The sequence below is a fragment of the Anguilla rostrata genome, chromosome 5 (assembly GCF_018555375.3).
Source record: "Anguilla rostrata isolate EN2019 chromosome 5, ASM1855537v3, whole genome shotgun sequence".
In the NCBI taxonomy this organism is placed as follows: Eukaryota; Metazoa; Chordata; class Actinopteri; order Anguilliformes; family Anguillidae; genus Anguilla; species Anguilla rostrata.
The window spans coordinates 44,062,954-44,086,948 of NC_057937.1; the positions used below are offsets into that span (position 1 = coordinate 44,062,954).

The 23,995-nt window shown below is 40.3% G+C and overlaps 1 long non-coding RNA gene across 1 annotated transcript; it reads left to right on the forward strand.

The window, feature by feature from the left end:
- The first annotated feature begins 694 nt into the window (after nt 1–694).
- Nucleotides 695–23,995, forward strand: LOC135255361 (uncharacterized). Its single transcript, XR_010330159.1, has 3 exons — nt 695–1,146; nt 7,628–7,683; nt 23,809–23,995. It is a non-coding gene; the product is annotated as an uncharacterized LOC135255361 (long non-coding RNA).

Below are 23,995 nucleotides of genomic sequence, written 5' to 3' on the forward strand. Positions count from 1 at the left end.
AGTGTAAAACAAGCTTGCTGCCCAACTCAATGTACAAAACCAAGGTGATTAAGCACAATATGAACGTGGGAATTTTAATCTTCATGGCATGCACACCTACAGTAGCTGAATTCTCTGATGGGCAGTCTGACTGCAATTTGAAGGACATTTTTCTCCATTGGCTTCAACTTTACCCTTTGTATCCTGTAAGTTTCTGCTCCATTTCTGTATAAGAATACATTTCTGTGTGAAACAATGATAAGAATACAGTTCCATGGGTAAGTCCCACAGTCGTTTAGACTGAAAACAGTGATCTTGGCAGCTAGTTTGAAAGCTAGCTAGCCACTTTCTAGCCTATTTGTAGGCTAGGTCTTGTAAGAAAGTGTTGACGATTGAATAACTGCATTAAGTTACTAAGTATGACAAGGTAGGGCTACCTTCCTAAACATAAGAGGAAGCACAATGCAGACTGGTGCTATAGTGTCAATGATTTTTCACAGAATTGATTTGATAATGTCGCATTTTCATCATAAATGTTTCTTGACCACCTAGCAATTAGGCTAGTAGTAGCTAAATAACAATTTTAAATAAGTCTCATTTCGTCTGTGGGAAAAATTTTCACGTCTCACAGACAGAAAATTTTTAATTTTAGTTTGATACCACATGGCTCTACACTGAAATAACTGAACCTTTGGGTGGATGGAATGGATATGCGTACATTGTTTGTCCTTCACGGTTCTCCGTAATCTAAGTCTACGTGAACGTGAATGAGGACGAGGTCATCACGATCACGTATGGGAAAAAATACAAAAAGCAAATGCACGAGGCAATTCTTCAAGGAACGACTAGCATAAGCTGTATGTTCACAAATTTACACAATAATTTCCAGTGAGCGTGACTTGGTACCAGGAGTGAAAGATTCTTGTCACGCTCCCAGTTCATCAAAATGTAAACTTTGAGACCGGTTTGAAACTCACGGGAAAGTGAGTCGATAGCAATTGGCGGACTTTCAAACAACAATTTGAACTGTTCATGGCGGCAATCGAGTTAGGCAAGAAACCTGACTCAATAAAGATAGCGCTGCTGCTCACAGTAGCTGGTCCGCAAGGCATTTAAGTGTTCAATGCTTTTGAATTTGGAGATAAGGACAGGAACACATTTGATAAGGTAAGACTTAAGACTTTAAAACTTAAAGCTCAGACGTGTGATTTTGCTGATTTTAAGGATTCCATGGTAGCATAGCATACGCGACCAACTTCTTTTTGGCATTTGTGATGGAAAGGTCAGAAAACGTTTGCTACGGGATACTAAATTAACATTAGAGGAGACAAGAGAGAATATGCTTGTGAGCTAGCTCCAGTCAGCGTCATGTCACACTAACAGAAAGTCAGAGTGCAGCAGAACAAGCATTCGAAAAAGATAGACGATGACAAATTTTACTGCAAACATTGTGGATTATAACATCAACCAAGACAGTGCAAAGAAAGCAATGCTTTCCGAAAGTAAAGAATAAAAGGGCGCATTTTGTTGATGTTGAGGATCTAGCGGATACGTGTGTGGGCATTGTGACTTAACACTGGTAACAGACAATGCTCTGATCACGCAATGCTGATGCAGTGAATGCAGTAGCATGTGATGATAAATGGAGAATCCAGCTGCCTATGAATGGGGCACTAATTGCATTGAGATTGGACACAGGGGCAAAAGCAAACTTGTTTAGCTTAAGTGATATTAAGATGACTAAAAAAAAAGCCAAAAATACACAGAAAACTGGCACCACTAAATACTACAATGGACAGAAAATCGAGAGAATGGGTCAGTGCATATTTATAGTTGAAGTCAAAGACAAAATGCACAATGTAGGGTTGGGTCGGTGTACTAGCTTAAACCGGTTTGATTTTATGCCAACTGACTGAACCGGCGTTTGTCATTATGAGACGTTCTGGCAAATTAAAAAGTAGCCTACATCAGCAACCTGTGCCGACGGCGCTAAATCCAACTTGTATTGCATTAGCAATAAGCAATATGGCAATGTGATTAACATAATATTATGTTTGTTTATAAACGGAGCCACTTGTCTGAGTGCAAAAAAAAAAAAAAAAGATTGACAGGCACAATTTAGTCGTGGTCGCCTCATAGACATCAGAAGGAAATGTCACTGACAAAAATTAAAAAAGTTCGCTCTCTTTGCAGTGGTTTGGGCTGGAAACGAGTTGTAAGAGCGGAATAAGCCCCCGAAGTGAACACAACACTGCCTACTGATCGTAGATGAGAGTAGCTTTCCGTAGAGGATTTCAGCTGCATTCCTCAAAATGCTGCAGTAATGGCTAGCTAGCTATAAGTGCATACCGCCGTATGACTGCTATGTGCGACGGCGATCGCAACCATGACATTTATTTTGCCTTTTTGTACAGCCATTTCCGTGGATAAAATCGCATTTATTATTATTATTATTTTCTGTTAAAAACATTTAATTCATATCCAGGGAGATAGCCAACTACTTGCAAGTTAGATTCATTTACTAATACGATTGCATTTCAGGCTGGAAAATAACCGTTAAACCAGAGAAATTGCTGAGTTGTCTTAGAATCTTTATGCAACAGTATGTATCAAGGGTGGCAGCCTGGGCATAGCTACAGACCTGTAACGAAACGTTAACTACGTCACAATGGGTATAACAGCTGTTTTAGAATGTCATTGATCTCACCCAGATCATTTTTGCAGCCCTGAACAAAATTGGCCGGACGGTTCCACTCGGGAGCGTCTGAGTCACGTGCGACACCTAGTGGTAAAATCCGGTATTTGGCTTGATATCAAACCGGTTTGAAAATTTTTACATCCGACCAACCCTAGCACAATGTCTTATTTTCAGTTGTGGCTGAAGCACGTGAGTCATTACTAGACTACAAGGCCTCAGATGATTTAGGTCATGTTACTGTAAACGAGTCTATCAAATGAATTGCGCATGTACAGCACCAAAAGCTCACACAAGCAATGTGAACTCAGTTGTGCAGAAATATCCATATGTTTTTAAAGGATTAGGTGTCTTGCCATATACTTACAGGATTCAGTTGAAAAATGATGCACACCCAGTAGTACATGCAACTAGACGAATCCCAGCACCACTATGTGATCGTCTTAAAAAAGAATTGGGCAGAATGACACAATTAGGGGTGATCACAAAAGTTCAGGAACTGACAGAATGGGTAAACTCCATGGTGTGTGTTGTCAAAAACAACAAGGAGCTGAAAATCTGCATGGATCCAGGAGACCTCAATGCAAACATCAAGGGTGAGTACTACCAGATTCCAAAGCGCGGAGAAATCGCACGTGAAATGTCAGGGGCTCCATGTTTTACAAAGCTAGATGCTTCACAGGGCTTTTGGCAGATAAAATTAGATGAGGAAAGCTCCAGATACTGCACCTTTAACACACCTTGCGGGAGATATTGCTTCCTGAGAATGCCCTTTGGCATAATATCAGCATCTGAAATCTTCCACAGAGCATGGAGAATATTCTTGAAGGTCTTGATGGAGTTAGATGTTATGTGGATGTGGTGATAATATGGGGATCCACAGAACAGGAATATAATGACAGGCTGGCAAAGGTGCTGCACAGAGTCAAAGAGAATGGTCTAAAACTTAACAAAGCCAAGTGCCAATTTGAAGCACTGGAAATTACATTCCTAGGTGACGTACTGTCAGCACGAGGAATTGAACGAGATTAGGAGAAAGTGAATGCCACACTCAACATGCCACGTCCTACAGACAAGAAAGGAGTGCTCAGAGTGATGGGGATGATCAACTTCATTGGCAAATTCATACCAAACCTGTCAGCCAAAACTGCAGCCATGCAAGATCTGCACAAGATCTGTTCAACTGGACAACAAAACACAAACAAGAGCGGTATGCACTCAAGGCTACGCTAACAATGGTTCCTGTACTTACCTTCTATTATCCCACAAAGAGACTCAGAGTATCCACTGACGCATCCAAAGATGGCCTCGGCACGGTCTTACTCCTGGCAGAGGGTGACAAATGGAAGCCCGTAGAATACACCTACAGGTCCATGACCGAAACTGAGCATTGATATGCTCAAATAGAAAAGGAAAGTCTAGGCTTGGTATTTGGACTACACAAGTTCCACTGCTATGTATACAGACTACCCACCTTCACAGCTGAGGCACACCGCTGCCCACTCATATCCATCATCAAGAAGAGCCTGAATGAAATGTCACCAAGAGTCCAATGCCTGATGAACAAAATATAAAGGTATGACATCGAACTCCTATACACTCCAGGCAAATACATAGTGTTACCAGATGCACTGTCACAAGCACCCACAGTGAGTCGTGCGAGCTCTACTGAAGAAGATGTGGAAGCGACATTTCATTGTGGTTACCTCCACACTGCCAATGTCAGACACGAAGCCACAGCAGGAGACCGCAAAAGATACAGAGTTGCAGGCTGTGATCCATAACATCAATCATGGATGGGGAAAAGGATCATATCCAAGATATTACCACATCAGGTCAGAACTCAGTGTCACAAATGGGATGGTACTGAGACAGAGCAGAATAGTCATTCCGCACAGTCTACGCCAAGAGATGCTCATGAGAATACATGAGGGGCGGTTTGGAATCGAGAAATGCAAAAGGAGAGCAAGTTTTTTTAATCGAATGAATCTGTCATACTTTTTCAGGAAACCTTAGAGTGTGTGATAGCACCATTTCAAAGTGGAAGGAATGCATAGTGGCTAAATATTGCCACCAGTTGGTCCAATGAGAAGATGGTAACAGTGTGCAAATATTTATAGATTGGCATGGTCTCTTAAAGAGGAGTATTATCACTAGTATTTTCTTTGTATTTAAAGAAGCATTTTAAGTAAGTCACTTATTCATAGAGATGCTGAAGAAGTAAAAAGTATTTTTTAAAATGCTTATATAGGAGCATATCTGTTGTATTTTTTTTGTTTACTTTATATACAACATAAAAATTGGCAGCTGAGGCATATTGGGCATTGGATATATGGCTTGGAATAATATAATGTGTGACTAATTATGTTTACCAACACATAAATCTAAGAAGTGCACGGGTGGTTCTCATTAATCATGTGGAACTCAATTGTATATCACACTGTAAATGCACTACAAGAGAGGAACATTTTTGTTGTGTAAAACATTTCTGTAATTGGAATTCTGATTTTATTAACCAAAATAATTTCCAATCGGTTTTCTGAATTGTACTGTGTAAATAGATTAATTTCTATGGTATATTAATCTTAATTGGTGTTTTCTTTTCATGGGTCTTTTTTAGGGAATTTGACCAGTATGGATCATAGTTTCATGGAAATAAATAATCTGCATTCTATGTAGGGCTGTATTTCAGTAGAGGAAAATGATCCTTTGTGAAATGGTCAGATTATGGTGGTAAGAAATCATAAGGAAATTCTTTGTTGGTATACCATTTGCATTGTGAAGAATATACTAAAAAGTCCTGTGCTACACACTGCATAAAGTACTCAAATATATCAGCAGCAAAACATTAATAAATGTCAGAGACATAGCAAATTATGATGTATGTTCTTAGATCTGCACACTGTTGAGGAATATGGAACCACCAATGTTACAGTGCATAACTGGAATCTACTCGGACTATGAGGAAATATGACACACTCTTGAATACAAATGCTTTAGGAAATATGGCACAATAGATTTTTGAATGTACTGTAGAACCTACCCAAGTACTCTTCCTACCGGAGTAATTAAGGTCCCTCTATGGATTTTAGATGTTTATAAATCTCCACTGCACTGATGTTACACCCAAACTCAGGACACTGATTTCTGCTGTTGAACATTTTTAACACCTACACAATTAACATACTGCCCTCTGCAGATGGAAATACTTTAGTTATGCATCCATATATCTGGCTCCTGGTCATTGTCAGTTGGTGCTCATGGTTTGCTTCTTTACCTGCTGGCCCAGCCAGAGCTTTTGATGATTAACCAGATATGTATTATCTGTAATAGTTGAATATTTAATTTAAGATGTGAGTAGTGACTAACATTGCAGAACACAGCATACGGTATTAGATGGAAATGCTGGTTATTTCCCTAAAAAGGTTAAATAAGCACAGACAAGCAATTAATTACAGACAAAAGCAGAAGGAAAGAAAAATTGTTATTGGCACCATTAGAAGACAAACACTTTAATGCATTCTATCAAAAGTTTACTTCTGGTGTGGGTATCTTAAAAGGTTTTCGTATGCCACCATATGGATAAGTGTGAATTTGTACCCAAGGAATTGACTATGTTTAGATAAAAATCCATAGGACAGATTGGAAGCAGTCCGGCAAATTAGATTTCTAATTGAATGAATGCTTTTGCCATATATACCAGAATTTTACGAGGCTGTTATGGGTTCAGCATCCAACTGAATGTTTTCTGCAAGGAAGTTTCATATGGTCAACTAATAAATTCAGCCCTCACAGCACATTGCAGTGCACTGTGGTGTAAATCTTGATTTGTGTGCCTTCTGATCAACAGTGTGTATATACTGAGGTGTTTGCCATTGCAATGTACAATGAGCAATAGAATGCATACTTCTACTTCTCCACTATGAATACGCATAAAGATTTATTCATATAGCCTACTGAGCCAAAATTTTTAAAGAGGTAGGAATGCCATGCTCCATGCAAACATATGGTAAGAATTGTGAATAGGGCTGGTGGAGGCTCATCTTGTTAACGCACACGCGTGTGGATGGGCTCCACTGTCTGGTTCCAAGTCCAGAACATGATAGTGCCCAGGGTGCCTAGCAGCCCTGCAGGCCCTTGTGTCCAAGGAAGGAAAGGCTTCAGTTGGCTGGGATTGCAGCATCTCATTGCTCTCTAGCTGCCCCTGCTGGTTGATTAGGTGCCTGTAAATCTGCATTAAAATGCTATATATATGAGAAATGGCCAGTGTCTGGAAGCTTTTGTGAAGGACAGTGGATTATCTGGATGTTGCATATTGGTTGTTCTCCGAGAAGGCCTGTTTGTTGTGCTGTAAATACATCTGCTGCTTAGATGTCGGCAAATCATAGTGTGGCCATTTGTGTAGTTGAACACAGCACTAGTCAACTGATTTGCCATCAACTTTTAAATATTCAGGACCAAAAGAGATTTGTTATTTGTAGGTTGACAAAACATGTACACATTGCCTTCCGCAAAATTAATTTACTGAATGTGTTAATGAACTATTTGATAAGCTACACATAGAGTACCCGAGATCTGTGTACAGGCTGTACATCAGCAATTCTCATAGACAATTGGGTGCCATTGATTCACTGACTAAATTGATGTTTAGCATAATACAATATGTTGATTTTGGGCCTTTTGTGGATCTCAAAGTAATTTACAATAAGGGCAGGGGGCTGGGGTGTATCATAACAGCAAACACTCATGAAATATCAACTAAGGTACAGTGGGAAAGTTGGTAATTATTCCTGGGACGATTAGTTTGGGAAAGCCAGATTGTGAATTTGGCCATTACTATTATAATTTTGAATTTGATCACAGTGATTAATAGTTTAATGGCCTTTGAATGTGAGGAAGAAACATAACAGCCACAAAGTAACATGGGTCCCTTTGCCTTTTCCGTCATGACAGGGATCATCTTAAAACCAAGAGTTAGGAGACCATACATTTCTGTCACAGAATGCCAGGTAAGGTCAGTTTGTTTATTGCATGTTGGCAAAATAAAGGTCAGTTATTCCAAATCCATCATATAAATGATCATAGTGCATTCTCTGAGGTTTTCTGAAGATCATTAGCCTTTATTTGGCATTGTGCTTGAAGTTGGTGTGATTTGCACTCAATGGAGAAATTTACCTTTTTAAATTAAAAGTACAGTCTGTCTTTGTTGTAATTACATTGATCTCACTTAATTGAACTCTTCACTTAAATTATATGGATGATGAGAAGATAAAAAATGCTAGTACATGAGAGAAGCTATTTACCCTTTTCCCAATTTTGAATGGCATTTATTTTTAGGCCCATCCCACTACAGTTTTGGAGTGCAGGCCTACATATGAGCATGTTTGTCTTCTGGAGCTTGTTCAGTCACATGCTGCTTTTTGTGTGATCCAGAAGCTGAGCTGTGCAGTCATTGCAACAGAGGACTGTGATTGTTGTGCATACAGTGCATGCAGATTGCAGTTGTCTGGCCAAACCAGAGAAGTTGCTAATGTGCAATAGGGAAGTGGAAATGTAGTGCAACTCTGAACTGGATTCAGCTCCAGACTGTTTCCTCATCTTTCACAAGCTGCCATATATGTGTTATATATAGCTATGCTGTATGTAATTGACATATAGTAGGGTTGTCAACTGATTAAGTAATGTAGTACTTTTTAAGATAAGATATAAGGTTGGTAGTGGGATTAAGAGCAGAAACATTGCAAAATACTGTAGCTACAGCTATTGATAATGTGGACAACGATTCTTGGTTTTAGCCTGACAGAATACTTTTATTTGCTTCAAACTATGGAGGAGGTTTATGCAATGCAACTAAAGCATTTATTGGCCATTACATCAGGTCCTTAATGACATCATGGAAAGCCTGGACCCAATAGATTTAACTCAATACTAAATTGAACTTCAGCCATTTAATCCCTACATAGGAATAGCCTAGATATAGCCTAAATGTTTAGACTGATAAGAGTTGATAGTGGAATGAAATTGATTTTGTGTACTGTGGCTGATGCTCAATAGTCTACATACCATAATAACCACATAGTGTATTCTGAAGCCATTCAGGGATTTACATTTACAATCACTTTAACATGAACATTCCTAGGAATCCAATACTAGCTGGACTGCTTTTAACAGCCTGTCCTTAGCCATATAACTGGATTTAATGCAATCAAGACTGCTACTGAATTGGTGTTACTGAAGTGCTTTTTTAAGATTTACTCTATACTGTTGACTTGAAAGCTAAAGTTGTTTGCTTATCATTGCGTGCCACCAGTTTAGCTGAGTCAGATGGTACTTCGAAGTTTGCCCATCATCATTTCTGTTTAGCTGGCTACTAACAGTAGCTTTGAAAGGATGGTTTTCTTGTCAGGTGATCGTGTAAACTAATATGAACATGAAGGCAACGTTTTGTTTACAGCACAGACTGGGCATGTTTTTGTGAGGTTACATTCCCTGTGCATCTAACTCGTATTCTAAAATGTCAATAAAAATTCCCCTTGAGGGGTTGGTTTCCCTTCATTTTCAGACAGCACCTTATGTTATGTTAACAGACTAAGAAACTGGATGTTGATGATTTGTCAACTGGATGTTAATGATTTCTCTTTTACTTCAGCAAATACATTACATTTTTTAATAATGTTAAAATATCACATTAAAAAGACTGATACATCTAAAATTGGTTGGTGACAAAATAATTGATTCATTGTTTGATTGGAGCAATGACTTGGATAATTGATACAGCTCAGATATGAAGCAAAGTATAAAAGGAATGTATGAGTGTATGTTGTGTCAAATTAGAAACTGGGTCTTTTTAAAGAGCAATAATATAGTAATAATATAGTCATTCTGAATGACCCCCGTTTCAAATTGTATTTAAATGTATTTGTTTTATTTGTTTGTTTTAGGTTTATTTAACCAGGCAGCCCCTTTGAGATGGTTGGCACTGCGTATTCCACCAAAGCCAGATTCGTCCATCAGACTGCCAGATAGTGAAGTGTGATTCATCACTCCAGAGAATATATTTCCACTGCTCCAGAGTCCAATGGTGGTGTGCTTTACACCACACTAGCCAATGTTTGGCGTTGTGCATGGTGATCTTAGGGTTGTGTATGGCTGCTCGGCCATGGTAACCTATTTCATGAGGCTCTTGACAGACAGTTTTTCTGCTGACGTTGTTTCTGCATACTTTTGGAAATGTGGTTTAGAAATTGATATAGATAATGTAATTTATGCATGACCAGTTGGCAAAAACCATTGATGAGTGATTTTGGATTATGATGTTTCGCTCCTGTTTCATGATCCTGACCTCTTCAAGATACTCACCTGGATACCACATCTCTCAGACCTTGAGGATTGAAATAGTGAATGGTTATCCTTGATATGGTTGATACGGCACTGATCACAGCTGTGCTATGCAGAGTGTAGGAGAGGACTCGTTCTCAACCGAGAGTAGAATCGGGATGCAGGCCAACCCAAAGCCACAGTAGGGTCACGAGCGATTGAAGGGCGCCTCTGCTGCCAAAAGCCGAGCAGAACGAGGGTACATTTTTCACCCAAGCGAAAGCAGGATGCGCCGCTCGATCTAGACGAGATGTGGAGGGTCACGCGCCTTATCAGTGCTCTGAACAACTCATTAGCTTGGTGATTAACGAGGGAGAGACGCTTTGGGGTTTGTCTGCTGCTGGGAGAATCCATCACCTACAACAATTGGGTTGGATCTCTTTCCATGGTGAAGCCAACTTTTTTTTTTTTTTGCAACATTGCAAAGGTGAAACACAGTGGGGCCACCAGTCCCTGTACTGGAATTCAGGGATTATATGAACCCGGAGATGTTTGTTTTATTTATGAAAGGAATTCACATAGAATGGGCCTATTTGGAAATGCCTTATTAATTATGCTAAAATGTGGCGTTTCTTATTAAATTAGACCAGGTCTGTTTTATCCACCAAGGTTATGCAGTGCAGTGTGCCAAACATCAGAGGAGACAATCCTTGGCATATAGATGCAAATGATCTTGTTCTAGCTCAAGGTAATGCAGAAATGGGGCAATAAAAAACAAAGAATCGCTGTCTGTCACCGGCTCTCCCTGCAGGAAGGGGAGGACGTGCAAGCTGTTATTCAGTGTAACAGACTGTCAGAAACATCAAGTTGAACATCAAGTTGGGATGCAACAATTAAGCCAATATTGGGATCTGAATTTGTGATTCCCAGCTTGTGACTGAGGCTGGCTTCTCGGCTCTAATGGTGCAGGGTGCGAACACTAGGATCCTACAGTGCATTACAGAGCATAGGACTCCTCTCCAATGCTTCATCTCCTATTTGTAATCCATAACTGCCGCGAGACATTATTATACTCAGCCTCACTCAGCATTTCTACATTCAGAGCTGTTATCTGTCAGCAAGAGGAGAAAAAGGACAAGTGTATAAGTGCAGGCTTGATTTTTTCGCTGTTTATTTTACAGAACTCCCCCGCTATTAAATGCAGTGAATCCTTTCATTGTCATTCTCAAACCCTTTTCTATGCTTCCGCCAAAGCGAGCCAATCCATGCGAAGTGATGTTGGTTCTGTTTTCTGTGACATTTCATCAGAACTCACACTCTCACTCACTCACCTGCTCACTCAAGCGCTTGCTTCAGCAGATGGGGCTTATTCTCTGAATATAGTTTTTACGAACAGCAGTGGTGGAAAATCCAGGTTCCACAAAGTAAAAAGTCCTCCCCAGTATATGGTTCCAATGACCTAAACATAATTCTTCAGCCAGGATGTACAACTAATTAGTTAAATCAGCTGGCTGAATTCATCATTGAGTGACTGAGTTTGATGACTAATGCAATATCTTGGAAGAATTTTTCTTTTCGGCATAATGAATGTAATATATAATAAATGTAACATCAACATAAAACGAAAATGAAGAAATAATTAGAATTTGTGTTAAAACAAGTAATAAGAGAGAAAAAAACTGCAAAGAAAGAAAACCAGTTTTTTGGCTTGTATATGTTTTTACATTACTGATGATCACATAATGTTGTTACTACTCGTTGTCAAGAAGATAACTGTTTTGAATACATTTTACAGACGATAATGGCTCTGAGAAAAAAACACCAGAAAAAAGGGCACAGATTAGTTTTAAGAGAACTAAACTGTAGTGTTTCCATAATTTGTGCCAGGGCTGCCAGTATGAAAACTACATGCATTAACTGCATTAGCTATCTCTTCCTAAGCTAATTTAACATCATCTGGGGCGACATAGCTCAGGAGGTAAGACCGATTGTCTGGCAGTCGGAGGGTTGCCGGTTCAAACCCCGCCCTGGGCGTGTCGAAGTGTCCTTGAGCAAGACACCTAACCCCTAACTGCTCTGGCGAATGAGAGGCATCAATTGTAAAGCGCTTTGGATAAAAGCGCTATATAAATGCAGTCCATTTACCATTTATCTGGTAGCGCTCAATTTCAAAGAGACCGATAAACAACAAGCCATGTTATTGTTTTGTTGAGAGGGTATCGTCTGCTAAAAATAAAGTTCAAATATGTGGGTCATGCTATCTGTGGAGACAAAATAACCAAGGAGAACATTGCCTGCAACATATGTGAGTGCCATTTTTTCTTAGTTGTAACATTGCACGTTTAAACTGTTTAGCTGCAGGCATAATTGGATATCAAAAGTGGCCCATAATAAATGTTTAGGCAATGTTTGATTGAAGAAAATTCAAACAAATTTCCCTTATTTATGAAATTTGTTCAACTCAATTTAAAAAAAAAAGTGACAGCGCAACTCTGCATCTCTTACAAAAGAAAGTCTTGGGAGAAACATCTGATTATCCTCATCCTCGTCTTCCATTGCAGTGGTAGACTACAGAAATTAGCGATGCGCAAAGTGCATAGCTCTTAATGGGAATGAAAGAGTTCATTTGATTGGCTATGAATGAATCCAGCTGCAACACACCCAGTGATAATACATTCAGCATAATCCAGCCCATTTTCCACCTGTGCCAGCACTTTGAACTGTGCGCTTCTCACCTGGTCAGAAAAATACCAGCATTTGTCCACCAACACACTGTGTCAATGAGTGTGCCCATGAGCTGTGTGACATTGGTTCCAGGAAATAGAGCCCTTTATCTCTTAAAAGGTGGATTTATAAATTGTTACTTGACTGGAACATTTGTCACCCTTTTCCTTCCCAATTTCATACACCCTACTGCAATCCCATGTCTTGTCCCATCGCTAAAACATTTTCCACAAGCTTCTGATATGAAATCAACTGACTGCTTTACTTCAACGGTCAATTATTCTCCCTCTACAGCACTAGCACAAATCAGATTTATTCTGGGCTATAGGGTTTAGCGCTTCCCCGTTTCTTTGGCCACAATGTGGTCCATTGTAATGCCACCATCGGGAGTACGGAGGGTGGTAGCCACCACGTGAATTCCACCCTCTTCATACAGCTTGCTAAAAAAACTGGTGTATCTGGATGAGGCCTGCAGATTTGGTGTGTACTTTGCAAATCAAACTCAACAAGCACAGTTCCTCAGGCGACAGGGTTGACTTGCAAGAACTATAATGCTTTTAATATGGCACTTGGCAATAGGTCAGACAGACATTGTCAGACCATACTGTAACGTCTAGTTTCTAACAGTGCCTATTATTAGATATTATTTTTTCAATCCAGAAATCTACGAGTGCAAATCAATTGAAAAGTTAACTAGAAAATCTCTTGTCTTGGGCAATTACCTCTCTCTGTTACAGCTGCATTTATTGAAACTATTGTGCATCTATTTTTGTGCCTTTCGTGCATTTTTAGACATTACTGATCATGTGGGCAAATTATTTATCACCCAAACGATTATTAATTTTTGTTGTGTTTATTACAAAATGCACCAATGAATCTTCCTTATTGTCTGCAATTTGCTTGTTATACATCAAGGGTGGGCAAGAAGGGCCGTATCTACTCCTGGATTTCATGACGTCAAGTTCCCTTAGTCACTGAATTAGCCCAAGCATTTACATTACCTGACATTTAGACTACATTTCTTGAATTACAACTGCTGTTGAATAGCAGCTGGTTCTTGGCACTGAGCATACTGGATATTTCCAGGGAGAGATCAAAGAGTTGGTGAGACTCCCATTAGGCTCACACAGAATGCCTGTCAGAGAGATTTGGTGCCAACAGTGACTGCTCAGGCGGCTTTCTTTCTCACTTTGAAGTAAAGCAAAAAAGGCAAGAAGTTGGCTTGGACAATCGCGGCAACAGTGTTTTACTTTCTCCCCATTTTCCGCTTCATGGCTTTCTCAAGGCTATTTCTCATAATTTTTATTATCAATGTTATGATGGTGAACACAGGGCAGCCCCTCCTCCCCCTTGTACCGCTTGTATCCAGTTGTACCCTTCATCCTCTATTGCAGTTGAGAATTGCAAAAGAGAATACAAGATGAAAAACAGTATGAATTCCCCCAACAGTTAGATGCCTGAAACCTATTGTTCTACTGTTGTTAGAGGAATAACGATATAAAATTAGTTTACTTATAATGAGACCTGGGATATGATTTCATGTCTCAAGGTTACATAGTCTTCCTTGAGCACGCTGTTTTAATTAGTGAATTCATCAATATGATAGCCTAAAGGGTGGCCCATTCATTCTTAGGCTGAACATCCGTCGATGAGTTTTTGCACTGAGCACTTTTCTGTTTTCTGTTTCCACGGATACAGGTTTTTCTTTGATTGTAATTAATGCTGCTAAAGGTCATCCAGCACTTTATCTGCTCATGTTCTGACTAACAAACAATTAGAACCAAGCACAGATTGCAGGGTGTGATCAAAATGTGTGTGGAAGAACCTTAAAAGAATGCCATTGGTTTACTTTTTTCGAGTGCAGGGGTTCAAACATTTACGTTTTTAAGATTAATGCTTAGCCTAGGGCCAAAATTGTATGACTTAACCACACAGCACATTAGTTGTTTTCGTTATAACTTCGCTCAGGATTCTGTTCCCATGTTTATAGCACACCAACAATTGTCTAATGTTAGCAACAACACAATTACTCAAGCTCACAAGTATTTGTTCTATAGCTTATAGAAAAGAAGTTTTAAAACAGATAGTTATTTCCTGTGAACAATTCAATTCAACAGAAAATAAAACAATTGCATCACTGCGCTTGCCTCTTCTGCCACTTCTCTTGCTGACCACTGGAGGGCAGTAAATTGTTTGTCAATGAAAAATGGCATAAAAGTATATTTAAAATGGTATGAATATCAGAAGAGCAAAATAGCCACTCCCACTGAAGTAAATAGAAAATGTATTATGTATAATGTGCTGAAACACTCAACTGAATTTTTATCTCAACCTGCTATTGTTCGGAATTCTATCAGCTTAAATCTTAAACCAAAAATAAAATTAAAAAGCTGAAATACAGAGCAGTTTCCAGTTTAGTGACCCTCGAGGAGATAACCTAAAACTGCATCTTGACAAGATGCTACAGAATTGTTAATGTCTTTAATGCTATTCTTTTTTTGAGAATATGAACATAAGAGAATCGTTTGGTTAATATTATATCGGGATATTGTGATGATATAAAATGTAGACAGACACACAACTGTAATGTTTTATAATGAAATCACATAATGCTATCACATTAAGTGGGAAATTTTGTTCAATAATACCACAGACTGATACAACCCTAATCCAGTGATTTTTAAAGGAGTAATATAATGCTAATGGTCTAACAGGAAGGATGCATAGAATCTATGTTTACGGTGCAGTATTGTTCTACGCCATTTCCCCCCTAATGTCAGTTTTCTCTTTCCTCATGAAATAATCCTGTGGCAAAATATTGTTTTCAAGAAACTTGCAAATGTTTGTATCTGCAAAAATGATACCTCCCCCTTCCCTTCCCCCCCATCCCCACCCTCTTCTCTCCTTCTCTCCTGAGTAATGGAGGTGTGGTGATGCAGTGGGGCTGGTTTCCTATGGCATCAATGATCTCACCACATTTGTGGAACGCCTGGACCCTTCAGTGAGCAATGAAGTGCAAAGCTACCTATTACAATTGTATTTGCATCATCCCACAGGTATAACGCACAGGTTAGGTACACTACCCACACCTTTGGCTGTAAGCATCCTCAAGCTTATGACCTATATGGGCACATCCCATGTATTCCATGTGGGAACGGAACCATGATCTCCAGTGGCACAGTGCAGTGACATTGCATTGATTAAATGTCTTGACCTTGCACCGTACCACTACCAAACTCAATAATGATGTCATCCTGCCTCTCAGGCTCAATTTCGGATAAGTGTACTCATAGTATATATACTGTGGTATTCCTACCCCATGATTGTTTTTAAAGCAGGAATGTATCCGACCAAGCAGAATTCATCGCAGGCTCTGTGAAGGGGGGCAGAAAGGGTGAATCTGGTACAGTGCAGCATGCTGTGAACATGAAGACAGCCAAGTGTTCATAGGGATGAGGTGACACTGCTATAAAAGCTTCAGTGATGAAACGATAACAGTCTTGCAGTTAAACTCCTGAACGATAAGATTGCTGAGATTCCCTCTTTTGTGACTTTGTTATATGGAGCCTCATATATAAATATGTGTGCGTAATTAATCTCTTTGAGCTTTTTTGATAAGACCCAGAAGAGAAATACAGATTTTTTGATACTCGTGTGTGCGTTGTGTACGCTGCACGCTGAGCAGTTATGTCTCTGATGAGCAGATACGCGCTCTCTTTCCTCCACCGATAATGGCAGGGGTCCCTATCGGCACCAAAGTGAAAAAGTGAAATATTTCGCTGCCCGTTAATCGGAGCGCACATCGGCGGCGAGCGAGGGAGCGGGCGTCTGCGGGGAAATGAGGCAGCGTGAGCTGGGCGCGGCGCGTTTATTGCGACGAGGCAGCCGCTCAATCAGCAAAACAGCTGCACTGAAGCGGTCTCTTTGCACTCTTCGATTGTGAAGATCTTTCTGTTGTTATGTAGAGGTAGGGGCGTGTGGGGCTGAGGGGAGGGGAGGGAAGGGGAGGGGAGGGGGGAACCCATCTGTACTGCAGAGGAGGAGGAGGAGTGATGCAGTGGGCTCCTAGCAGGCTGCACCTGGTCTGCGCTCCGCCGCTCGATGACCTGCTGCTCGGAGCTGCCTGAGGCTCTCATTGGCCACTCTGGCCTGGGCGAGCCTCTCAGGGCCCTGTCCGTGGTTCTGTCTGCTGAAAGGGACCTCAGACTGGGGAAACGTGGGGGAAATAGGATGCTTAATACCTGATAGAAAAACTCACCCAGTCTTGGCCTTAATGCCGCTGCTCCGCACTTATGCTTTTAACCCTAACTCAAGCCACTAATGGTTGCTCTGTAGACAATGCATTTGCATCATCGTTATCATCATCATCATATACACTACACAAATAGCAAACTCTCATTCTCTCTCACACTCACTAAGAGCCGAATGAGTACCTTTTAATTCCAGTTATTTGGACATATATTTTTTCTTTAAGTTATCTGAATGCATTTATGAGTAAGGTTTCACCCTGTTCCACACAGAGGACAGTGTTCTCGGGCAATCACTCAAAGAATCAGCTGCAGCCCCTCCGCTGGCCAGCTTACTCAACCAGGCACGCACCAGGGAATTACACAGCCAGTACACTGGTGATAGACACTGGCACCATCTCCAACAAAGACAAACTGCAGAGCCTTTGTCATGTCTGTTGTTATTATTATTATTATTATTTCTGTAAACATGTTTACCAGTTACCAAATTTGTATATTATTATTTAATATGTTTCATCATAAGATTAAATATTAATTCAATAAAAGATAAGGCCTGTCACCTTCTCTTCCCTTTCGTTTCTGCATATTTTACCCCTTTTATGTAGGTTCTCAGGATTTTTCCTTTATGTGTTAGCCGTTCTGAACAGATCAGGTGCATAGCATGACATCTGCTCACATAACCGAGAATGAATGTTCCCTCGGGATAGGATGGTTCGTATTCAAATGGCTGGATAATTAAGGCGTCTCTGTGCGCAGTTGTAAAGTATCCGTATGAAAGCCATTGCACATTGCCTTGTCATTATATTTTATGCATCGCTCTATAATCTTCATTTGTCAAATTTTGCACTGCAAGACAATGGCCGGGCCTAATGAGACTGATAACGTCATTGCATTAGTTTTGATTTCAAAACCACATTCTAATCATGATATTAAAGGGTACAAGAGAATAAGAAAATCTTGTTAAGAGCTCCTCTGTGGTCTAGATTCCCCACTGACAGAGTGGACACAATGGAATACAGCTGAGCACAGAATTTGTACTGCACACCCACTCACATTTGCATGGAATTAAGTGTCAGTTAACTGGTTGTCTTGCTATGCGATTTGATATTCATATGAAAGCATCTTAATTTTCTATCTTCATAGAAAGCTTTTATCATACAGTGGGGAAGGCCATCACTTCATTTCAGTTGAAAAAATGACCGGAATTTACACTTTAGTAAAAAGATAGAAAACTTTTTGTATGAATACCAGTGCTTGCTACAGGATAGTTGTCCTACTAAAATAAGATAAACATTACAAACATTTAATTTGGTACCACTGGACCGCATAATAACACATAGTTCTAACAAAATGTTATGGCCACACAGTCAGTACTCACAAATGGACATTGTCCTACTCATTTCCATCTTGATTTCCTTACCTATTATATAAGCTCAGTGACTAAACCTTAAATAGCACAATTGACCTGTCTTGTCAAATTAGCCTAAACTTGACCATACCCAGCCAATAATATTATCGATTAATTGTAGCCAATTGCAAACTAAAGACTACCTTACCAATTGAACCACCAATTACAAGACAAGCTGTGAGTGTCGTGTGACCAAACTGGATGACGCTACTTGAAAGGATGCCTTCAAGGCAGAGGTCTGATGAATGAAGCAGAATCAGCTTGACAATGCATGAAACGACTTCTTATCGACCGGGCTAGGACAGTGGTTGGTTGTTTTTTTGCCATTTCACACTCTAATGTGACACATTAGTTTTGAGACATCACATTTTCAGATAAGATGACATACTAGGCCATGTTGGGATGAATAGAAAACATTATTGCATTTATTTGGAATCACACTTGCTCTTCGACATCAGTCATTGTAATGTGTGATCTCATGTTATAAATATTAATGTCTCTGATTTAACTGCCAAGCATATTCTTTGATATGAACAGCTTATATCATGTGGTATTTTTCTCTTTACTCAGACTGGAGGGCAGTAGGAGGTTACAGGTAGAGATTGAGTCACAGTGGAGAAAGGGCCATGGGTGAGAACGGAACCCCTGGGGGTGGGGGTGTTGTATATGGGTTAACAGTTCTGTGCCACATGGTCTCCCAGCATTTTTTACCTTTTAACTTAATTTCTCCATTAAACAGTAAACAAGTTAAAGTTTTACTTGCTGGTTTTCAGGCTATCCGTATAGCATAAAACATCATTCTAAAGTTATTCTCAGTCCCTGGCCTATAATTGAATAATCTTGTAGGTTTCTCCTCAGATGATGGTTCACTCTTCCAGAAATATAGCAACCATGTGGTTTCAAAAATGCAAAAATGTTTTAGTTCTGTGTATCATTCCTTCTGTTTCTCAGAAGCATTTCGGCTGGTGGTGGGCCAGGCTAAGGGTGAATGATCAAATTGCTATTGATTCTCAGCAGTTCCCTAGCATGGTGCTCATTTGCCCACAGACTCTGGTGGAGATGGTTGCAATATGTCAGGCAGTTTTTAAATATTCAACCATACTCCTGCTAATATCTTGCAGAGGGTGAAATGCTAGTCCATTATGGGAAAATGTAAAAATCCACAAACTCCAGTACCTCGATATTGTAATATGTTGTTTTAGCAATCATACTGTTACAGTTTACCATCACTGTGGTTGAGTACAAAGATAATGCGTGATTGATAAAGGTTGACCGCTGTGTTTGCAGCGATTGGCTGCTTATGAGTGCAAAATTGGAGGTGAGGGGCTCTTCAGCTTCATCCGCATTCCTTCTGACACTGAAGAAAGTCTGCATGTGACCCCCCCCCCCCAAAATCACATCTCTCCTGTTTGCCTCTACACAACACTGAGGCTAATGATAACCACAAGAACCCTTCCCCCCAATCCTCCTTAGTTTATAATTACTGATTGCCAAACACAAGCCTCAAGCCGAAGGGAGATCTCTACATCCACGTGTGGTTCTGAGCCCCTCGTTAGGTGAGGAGACTTCTGCCCCTCTAAATGGTGACTGTTTTTATTTTTGCATTCTCCTGCAACACTGAACACTTTGCAAATGTCAGTGTCAACGTACGCGCCATCCTGCCAAAAGTAGTCATGCAGGTACAGAGGCCTCTGACCTCATGAATCCTGCACACTAGCGGAATATAAACACATCTGAGGTAATCTGCTTTTATCCCACTTGTTATAAAACAGACCATGTGAACAAGGCTAAAGAGCAAGGGAGGTCACTTACTGATGCACCTCAATGCATTAGAGTGTGGGTGGACAGAAACGGCCATTGATGCAGCAAAGACTAATTAGATAAGTGGCAAATGTGAATCTAAACTCTCTGTGCTTAAGAGAATACTGACCGTAAGGTCTGAGCTTAACCATTGTTGTAGATAAACCTCATTTCATTGGAGTAACATACATTTATTCATGAATTATGGGCACCCCCCATACTGGTATATATTTTTATTGGCACCTTATGAAATTTTAGTTCCATATTTTTCTGTATTATTGTTAAAATGAATCATTTTGATACATTGCTTGTATCCAGACAGCTGATACAATGAAGGAATGCCATGGAGGTTCAGCGAAACCTAATTCCCCATGAACTGTGAAATGTGGAAAGGTTTCCAGCAGAGAAGGAGAGTTTGAGCTGGAGGAAGTGTCAGGTGATGGCGATAGAAATGGCTGTCAGGCTCTGGAGAATAAACAAGACGTGGTGGTGCAGTAGTTCTCTACTCTCCCATGAATATAATTGTGTGCGCCTTTTTGAGAAAGTAGCGCGGTCAGCATTTTCTTCGCAACAGTTTCAGCTGTTGAGAAATTGTGCAAATAATTATTATTCAAGGCGTTCTCTAATATGATTGCAGTGACATTGACAAAGGCCTTTTTGTGATAATTTAGGATCAGTTTTTGGTTTGTCAGTATTTCATATTTCTTAAAAATTAGACTTATTTAATATGGTTTGAGTTTTGGATGTATCTCTTTGAAACAGTGATTTATGGAAGTTAGATATTTACTAATCCCTAAAAGGTTTTTAAAATGATCATAAAAAAGTATATGGTTATTCTAGGTTAAATAATATATTTCATTAAGATTCTTCTCAGAACAGTACATGATTTTTGACAATGCCTTTCTTTCTCTTAGTGTTCTATGGTAGATTGGCAGTCAGAAATGTACCTGTGAATGGGTTTCAGTAACAAGAAGGCTAAGAGTTGTAAACGAGGGGAAATAACAGGAGTGCTATCCACTTAACAATCTAATGCAGCCTTGATTTAAAACAGCAGGGTGTTCTTGAGAAGTTCTTGAGTAGAAATTGGTTTTAGTCCCCTGAAATACTCTTTGTCTGGATAACAGCATAAATTGTGTCTATTGAATTACATTATATTGCTTGTGTTAGAAAACAAGAATTTCTTTTTGTTTCTTTCTTCTAAGTTGGTCAGTAAAATGATGCATTCATGTGAGTTCCTGTGTCATGTAGTAGTGAAGCAAATTAGAAGTAAATATTGCAAGTTCAACAAAAAGCAATAATACAGCGAAGTATGCAATCTTAAGAGAGCCTTTCCTGCTAATTGTTTTTTCACTGCTTTTCGCAAACTCCTGTTGGTGAAGCTTACCTTGCTTCATCCCCAGCTGGTTTCCTTTTTTTGACATTGAAATAACAGAAGGCCTGTCTGAAATATTAAACATGGTGTCTGAATCATTGTCTGTAATGAAAAATAAATATATATAACCCCATATATTTAAGGGTTAAGGCATGCTAGATTAGATCATCACAAAACCATACTGTATCTTCTACAACAGGACTCCCAAAAACTGGTCATGGAGAACCAATTGGTGTACTTGTTTTTCATTTAATTAAAGCATTTACTTGTATCCTAATATCCTAATATTGCTAATTACTACTAATATTACTATAGTTCTGCTATGATTACTACTATAGTATTTTTCGTTTAATATTAACAATTAAAAATGGTGGATTAGAGAGGTGGACATAGATGTGCTGACAGAGATGCTCTATATAATTCCTGGTTTCTTATAATGCAGTGGTGTGTGGCTTGTCTCACCTTTCTGTTGATGAAAGAAACACCTAGACACCCAGGACCGTTCCACTGAAAACCTCATTATGTTCATAAAGAATGCTTTCTTTATTTCCAGAAAACCCCCCCATCTGTATTAAACTTATATTTTATACAAAAAACACTAATCCGTACACACACAGTGTGCCCTCTCTTTAATTTGATTTATAAAGTCCTTTAATTTGTTTTCCTGTGCTGACCATATAAAGTAGCATATAGTGACTGCAGTGACCTGTGCAGGCACTGGACACTGAGGGACACCAGATGCTTCCATTATGCTCTGACAGTCCTGCAATCAATCAAGACTGCTGACCCGCAAACAGCCCTCACACATGAACTCCAATTGTCAAAAGGCCTGTCTGCATTGACAATCTGCACTGAAACAGAGTGAAGACCCAGGTGCGCACAATGATTGAGAGACTAGTCATATCATTAAAGGGGGCGGTAGACAACAGTGGGAGAGCCTCCTCCAAGGTGGAACAGATCCCTGAATTCTAGTTCACGGTTGACAGTTCTAGTGGGTTACAGTGTGGTGGAAAACCTTTTATTTAAGATGGTGGTAGAGAATAAGCTGAATGCTTCCTAGCATGCCTCGATGGACACTGTTACGCAAGAGATATTATATTACAGATATTTTGCTAGAATATTCCCTGTCTTACTGCTGTCTGCTTGTGTCACCATTATGAGACTATACAGAGAAAACCAAGCAGACACACTGAGCACAATATTGCTTCAGCATTCAATATCAGTTAAAGGGCCCTGCAGCAAAAGCAAGTCTTCATCCAAGGCCACGATTCAATTCAATTCAAGGCCACAATACTATCGGTCACATTGTGAGGAGCCAGGTGTTTTACTTTGAATGCACATCACAATGTCATGAAAAGCATGTATTCGACCCAAACACAAGCTCCTAAAAGACTGCTTGTATTAAGTATTTTGTGGCTACCAGGGAACACATTGAGCATGCACAGATGGGTAATGCCTGTGGAACACACTGAGCATACTCAAATGGGTCGTGCCTGTGTAACGCACTGAGCATACTCAGATGGGTCGTGCCTGTGTAACACACTGAGCATGCTCAGATGGGTCATGCCTGTGTAACACACTGAGCATGCTCAGATGGGTCATGCCTGTGTAACACACTGAGCATGCTCAGATGGGTCATGCCTGTGGAACACACTGAGCGTACTCAGATGGGTCATGCCTGTGTAACACACTGAGCGTGCACAGATGGGTGGGTCATGCCTGTGTAACACACTGAGCGTGCTCAAATGGGTCATGCCTGTGTAACACACTGCGCATGCTCAGATGGGCCGTGCCTGTGTAACACACTGAGCATGCTCAGATGGGTCATGCCTGTGGAACACACTGAGCGTACTCAGATGGGTCATGCCTGTGTAACACACTGAGCGTGCACAGATGGGTGGGTCATGCCTGTGTAACACACTGAGCGTGCTCAAATGGGTCATGCCTGTGTAACACACTGCGCATGCTCAGATGGGCCGTGCCTGTGTAACACACTGCGCATGCTCAGATGGGTCATGCCTGTGTAACACACTGAGCGTGCACAGATGGGTGGGTCATGCCTGTGTAACACACTGAGCGTGCTCAAATGGGTCATGCCTGTGGAACACACTGAGCGTACACAGATGGGTCATGCCTGGGAAATTCTGCCCTTTCTGGTTGTGCACAAAATATCGGGTGACATTTGCGCTCTTTATCACAAGGTCTGTGGATCTTAATGAGGGCACCTTTTAGACGTTTGAGGCAAAGACATCCCTCTTTGTTTCAGAGACTGTCAGCAGCTGTCAGCCTGGGATGAAGCTTCTGGATCACTCCTCTGTGCAGCTCCACAGCATCTCTGTCCAGCTTTAGCCTGGAGAGGGCTGACATCAGTTAGACCCTCCAACTGTTGTCCCATGTCTGAAGGAGGTACCGCACAAAATGAATGAGTAAATAAAGTTGATACTCGAACAGGA